Source organism: Lupinus angustifolius, chromosome LG14 (genome assembly GCF_001865875.1).
Source record: "Lupinus angustifolius cultivar Tanjil chromosome LG14, LupAngTanjil_v1.0, whole genome shotgun sequence".
NCBI classification, from domain to species: domain Eukaryota; kingdom Viridiplantae; phylum Streptophyta; class Magnoliopsida; order Fabales; family Fabaceae; genus Lupinus; species Lupinus angustifolius.
Genome location: NC_032022.1, coordinates 12,890,982 through 12,896,311, shown reverse-complemented (window position 1 = coordinate 12,896,311; position 5,330 = coordinate 12,890,982).

The following is a 5,330-nucleotide window of genomic DNA, read 5'->3' as shown; positions in this document are numbered from 1 at the left end:
TCCATCTTGTGAACTTGCTATTAGCAATGTTCCAGTATATTTCCCGGTCAAAAATGTACCATCCACTTGTAGGATTGGTTTACAATAACCAAACCCTTCAATACATGGTTTGAAAGCCCAAAATATTCTATCGAGAATGATTCGACTTGGGTCTTCCATGCCATCTACAACTTCGTGATGTGCTTGATATTTTACAATTGTGTGCGGACAAAAATATTGTAGAGCATTCATCCAACGTGGTAACTCATTATATGACCATTCCCAATCACCATAAATTTTGGCCATTGCCATTTGTTTTGCACTCCACGCCTTTCTATACGTGACTGTATAACCAAAACGACTAACAACCTCCTTCACCAGTGCCTTAACTGGTATACTCGGATCTGCAGATACCAAGTTAACAATAAGGTCTGCAATGAATGACAAATTTAATTTACTATGATCTTGAGAAACTAACATAGATACACACAACTATGTGTTCCATTAATTTTCCTAATCTCCCAATAATCGCGTTTAACGTTATAAGAAGCGCGAATTCGCCACTCACATCCTGCACCAAAATGTTTACATTTCGCAACGTATCTGTCCGGTCTAGACTCTACAACAATATAGTCAAACGAATTTCTTATATGAAATTCTCTAATTGCATTTATTGTGGCTTCCTTAGATTCAAACTGCAAGCCAATAAATAAATCATTATCAACAACATTCGTTAAACCGGTTATGTGTCCAATATCACGACCAGCTTGAGAATTTGTGTTCAAGAAAAATGATGACGGAGTAGTATATGTCATACTACGAGATGAACTACTATCAAACTGAACCTCTTCCTCATCACTGCATATTTCAATCTCCTCTTCATCACTAAAATCGCTAACAATATCTCTCAGAATGACCATCTACATTACAAAATTAATAACATTAAAATATTTAAACTTACAAAATTGAAATAAAATAGAGTAACTGAATAATATACTAACCTCTAAAATAGGTTACGGAAAGAAACTGATGATGAAGAAGCTATACTGTTTTACAGAATGGTGAGAAAATTTGGTGAAAATAGAACTGGTGAAATGGGCAATATATAGAGTTTGATACTCCTCCCCCATTGCCGAGTTAGGGGGAGGATAATTAAAAATTTAATCCTTTTGAAAAACTCCTCCCCCATCGCCGAGTTAGGGGAGAAAAATTAAAAAAAAATTATTACAAAACTCCCCCCATTGCCGATTTAGGGGGGAGATTTAAAAAAAAATCAATTATTGAAAAACTCCTCCCCCATTGCCGAGTTAGGGGAGGAGGTTAAAAAAAAATTATTTGAGAAAAACTCCTCCCCCATTGCCGATTTAGGGGGAGGAGATTAAAAAAATAATATATTTGCTAAAAACTCCCCCCATTGCCGAGTTAGGGGGGAGTACATTAAAAAAATATTTATTTTCTGTAAATCGGCAATGGGGTTGCCGATTTACCCTAAAACTACACTACTTTGGTAATTTTTTCAAAAGGTGCACCAAGACCATAATTTTTCGGTCAAGGTGCACCAACAAAGTAAATTTTCCGACAATGCCATATGTGATACAAAATGACACGATTCTTTCTGGAAGTCACTCTTTGACTCTTTTTTATGTTTTTCTTCATTTTGATTTCTACCTCTATCATAAATTTAAAAGCTAATAATCTAGCCTAGTGTTAATTGCACTAGTTTTTGAACCCGAACTAATATATGATTAAATATATTATTGCGAATACTTATTTTTATTTGGTTCATAAAAAGATCAAAACTATTTTTTAGCATCAAAATAATTTTACAAAATAATAATTTCGAAAATAAAATGAATAGTGAACACTGGAGTTTCTAGAAACGCATTAGTTTTTTTCGAAAAATAAATTAATAATAAAGAAATAAAGGAAATATTCCTAAAATAAATATCCAATATACCTTCTGAATTTTTAAATAAAATATAGTGATTGGAATCTCTTTCCTAATGAAGTGGCAACAAATTCAAAGTGTTGGAGATATCCCTAATAAAATGACACCAAGTTGTTATCAACTCTTTGCTATAAATAGAACTCTTATAAAAAACACAAGAAAAATATCAAAAGAGTAACATAGAAAAACACTGAAAACAAACACTTTCCACGATCAAAACACTTTTACATATGAGCATTGATTGCTCTTACGGAGCGCCTCCCAGTGTTAGCCAACCTGGTCCCATGTCACCAATTTCATATGGCAACTCTTGCAGCCAAGAAGAGTTCATGCTACAGCCAAAAAATCAATGTCAAATTGGTTGCCTCACTCCATTTACTGTTTCACTTCTTCCATAACAATGGCACATTGCTCAGGTATGATGCTTTAGCTTCTTTAATTTCTTTCATTTCGTTTTTATGACAATTATTTTATGAAACTGAAGATGTTTGAAATATGTTATTATATGGAGTGACACATTGTCTAACATTATATTAGAGTAGAATATCAATGCTATTAGGTGCTATATAGGCACCAAATAGAAAACACCACAGGGGCAGGGGTCCATGAGTGTGCTAGGTTTGTAATCCTTATTCTCTAATAATAGAGCAGATGAGTTGGAGGAGAAGAAAAACTGTTGTAGGGGCTATATATGTTGATCCAAAATCCCATAAATTCATGTACTCGATTAGGATCAATGTGAAGATAGGGACTCATGCATTGAGTTTGACCCAGACATGTGCTAACAATATCTCTCTAGATGTTGAGAGAATTTTCTCATTTGAGATGAAAAGTGAAATACCGTAATGGCGTGTGTGGGACGTCATAATGAAGGATGTTAATTGTCAGCAGATCCGCAAAAGCATAGAGGCGCTAACTAACTTTGATGTAGAATGTTAAATGGGCATTGGTTTTGATGCAAGTTGGATCACGAGCATCGGTAGAGATGCAGAAGTGTGGCATGAGCATTGGCTTGGTTGCAAGCATTGACGAATCCAAGACCCGAGAGCAGAGTGTGCAACATATGTTTAAAATTAAAATAATAAATATTATCATATATTAAAATATAAAAACATTGATGTCAAAATCACAAATTTTAAATATAGCTAATCAAATAAATTACATATTACCCACGAGTGTTGATTCAAGTGGTATATGATTGATTCCCCTTATGCAAGGTCTCGAGTCCGAGTCTTGTGAATGGAAAAAATGTCTGCTGGGAGGGTTAGCCCCACGTACATGTGAATGTTCACAGCTCGGACAGGATTGCCTCTAGTGCGAGGATACCTATGAGAAACCAAATTTTTTTTTTTACATACTTCATAATTGATATCTAGGTGACTTCATATTTTGAAATCGTTAAATGATCAATTCAGAGCATACTAAGAATTTTCTTTTAGATCGTACGGCTTAGCATGCAAGAGCTCTACGAGCTCTGATACCAGTTTGTTGATGCGGAAGACATATGGAGAAAATATAATAGAGAAAATGACACCGAGAAATTAACGTGGTTCAGCAATTTGCCTACGTCCACGGTTGAAGAGCAACAATGATATTATCACTATGATAAAAGAGAATTACAAGTTCACTCAAGTGTTTCACTCACTTCCCAAAACCCAAGTACACCAATATCACTCTCTCTCAAGTATATCTTAAACACTAAAATATTCCTCACAATATTAGAACAAGAGAAGAATAGAGAATATGTACTAAGGCTAGAATATTGGTGTGTCTCGTGTGTCTTACAATGGCTTGGAGCATTCCTATTTATAGCCAAAGCCTTGAGGATCCTATGGCCAAAAACAAAGATGCTTCACCACAACCTCTTCTTCTCATTGGCTACAAAAGAGGTTACACTATAGCCACTCATTTTACTTGGCCACAAGAATGTTTCATCATAGCCACTTCTTTTGCCACATCATTCTCTTTTTCTTTTAAGCCAATATTTAATAAATCTTCACCTTGGCTAAAAGACTATCATAACTATTTTCATGTTTATCTTCTTCATGCCCACTAGAGATTCTGGACATCAATCAAGTCTAGACAATGTCTGAACTTCGTTGTTGGAACTGGCTTCGTCTCATGTTAGCAGGATTATTTGCACTGGGTATTTTTTCCACTTTAACAATTCCTTCTCTTTGTGTAAAACTTTTGGTCACTAATCGCGCTTTGAATCTTGCATCTTCAACTCCAGGAATTCCTTCCTTCTTCTTGAAGACCCATTTGCATCCAACAACCTTTTGAGACTTTGGTCGTTTCTCAAGAACCCAAGTATGATTCTTATGAAGAGACTCAATTTCCTCTCTCATGGCAGAAATCCATTTGGAAGCTTCTTTATTGTTGATAGCTTCTTCATATGATTGTGGCTCACAATTGCTGATATCATCAGCAACATTTAGAGCATAAGACACCAGATCAGCATAACCATATTTCTCAGGAGGTTTTATATGTCTCCTTTGCCTATCCCTAGCCAACTGATAATGTTGCAATTGGGATACATCACTACTATAGATGCATCATGGACTTCTTATTCTTGATTAAATGTATTTTCATTTGTTGGCTCCACCTCAAACTCCACCTTCTCCGAGATACTAGGGTCTTTGTTTTCACTTGAAGACTCTTTATGAGGCTTTAGCATTTCAGCTTCATTAAAAGTAACATCCCTACTGATAATACATTTTCTTTTCTCTGGCCACCACAACTTATATCCTTTTACACCATCAGGATATCCAAGAAAAATGCATTTCAATGCTCTTGCATCAAGTTTTCCTTCTTTGTTATGAGCATATGCAGGGCAACCAAATATCCTCAAATTATCATAATTTATAGGAACACCCGACCACATCTCTTCTGGAGTTTAAAAGTCAATAGTCGTTGATGGACATCTGTTGATCAAGTAACAAGCTGTATTGACAGCTTCCGCCCAGAATTGTTTTGGCAATCCAGCATTTGACAACATACACCTTGTCCTTTCAAGTAAGGTTCTGTTCATCCGTTCTGCAAGTCCATTTTGTTGAGGAGTGTGCCTCACAGTATAATGTCTGACAATACCATGATCCTTGCAAAAGTTTCCGAATTCTCTGCTACAAAACTCTAGGCCAATGTCAGTTCTCAGACGCTTGATCTTCCTCCCAGTTTGCATTTCGATCAAGGTTTTCCACTGTTTGAACTTGACAAATGCTTCACTTTTATGTTTCAAAATGAAGATCCAAACCTTCCTTGAATAATCATCAATGAAAGTTAGCATATATCTGCTACCACCATGAGAAGGTACTTGGGAAGGACCCCACAAGTCAGAATGTACATAATCCAACGTGCCTTTTGTTCGATGAACTGCATTGTTGAATTTTATTCGACATTGCTT